The following is a 1,296-nucleotide window of genomic DNA, read 5'->3' as shown; positions in this document are numbered from 1 at the left end:
ATCAAATGTAGTGTCTGTTTATATCAGTTTAATATCTGATATGTCCCCTATCTGGTAGCATATATTAAGTGCACCACCAGGTTTCAGTGTTGGAAAGAAAGATTACCTGTTTATTTACTACTGCTGCAGCTGCTTTCTGGCTAGTCCAGTGGGCCCCTACTGCAGGCAAAAGACAATAGGTGGTGCCGCTTGTGTCTGGCCCCTGTTGGAGCGACCAGGCACAGGACTGCTGCTGCTGCTGCTGAATGTCCTCTTTAATTGAATAAGCTCAGCAACCAGCACACCTGTGCAGGTTGGACATGACATGATAGGTAGAAGTCTTTCAGGTAGTGGGTGTTGAATCTTGTATGATGAGGTTTCTAGGAGGGGGTGTGTTATGCAGATTAGGGTGGATGGAGAGAGATCTGAGAAAGCCGTATGCTTTGGTGAGTCCTGGTTGGTATGGGTTTGTTGAGGTGTTCATGAGAAAGTTTGGTTTGATAGGTGTGAGACAGGATGTGTTAAAGGAGAAGAAGAGTATGGTGAAGTGTATTAGGGTGAAGGATGTTCAGTGTAATATTAATATGGTGAGAGAATAGAATGTGAGTAAAGTGTGGAAGAGTTTGGAGACAGATGGTATGACTAATAGACAGAGAGAGATTGTATGGCAGAGTTTGCATGGTGCATTGCCAGTGAGAGAGGTACAGAAGAGTCGGGGGATTGGAAGAAGTGAGAGATGTCCGAGAGAGGGTTGTGGAGGGAATGAGATTATTATGCATTTGTTTTGGAATTGTGATAGAGCGCAAGAAGTGTGGAAGGGAATTGGTCCGTTGGCTAAAGAATTTATGGGGGTAAGAAAGTGGTCTTTTGAAGTGATTATGTTTGGTTTGGGGGTGGTAGGTGGGAGGAAGGAGAGAATGTTATATGTGTTGTTAGCAATAATTAAGGAGGTATTGTGGGATGTTAGGAATTTGTATATACCGTATTTATCGTCGTATAACACGCACTTTTTAGGCTAAAATTTTTAGCCTAAAGTCTATGTGCGTGTTATACGCCGATACCACCCCAGGAAAGGCAGGGGGAGAGAGGCCGTCGCTGCCCGCTTCTCTCCCCCTGCCTTCCCTGGGGTCTAGAGCCCTGCTGCCGGCCCTTCTCACCCCCTGGCTATCAGCGCCGCTGCCCGTTCTGTCCCCCTGACTATCGGTACCGGCGAGAGAAGGGGCAGCGGCACCCATTGCCGGCGCCGCTGCCCCGTTGCCTCCCCCCATCCCCGGTGGCATAATTACCTGGGTCGGGTCCGCGCTGCTGCAGGCCTCC

At 48.5% G+C, this 1,296-nt stretch overlaps 1 pseudogene; it reads left to right on the top strand.

Moving 5' to 3' along the window:
* LOC130324157 (U2 spliceosomal RNA) overlaps nucleotides 1-79 on the top strand; it is a 103-nt pseudogene extending 24 nt beyond the window's left edge.
* The last annotated feature ends 1,217 nt before the right edge of the window (nucleotides 80-1,296 follow it).

This window comes from Hyla sarda, unplaced genomic scaffold (genome assembly GCF_029499605.1).
Source record: "Hyla sarda isolate aHylSar1 unplaced genomic scaffold, aHylSar1.hap1 scaffold_26, whole genome shotgun sequence".
NCBI classification, from domain to species: Eukaryota; Metazoa; Chordata; class Amphibia; order Anura; family Hylidae; genus Hyla; species Hyla sarda.
Note: the sequence above shows the minus strand (reverse complement) of the source record. Positions and strands in the feature narration are given on the sequence as shown.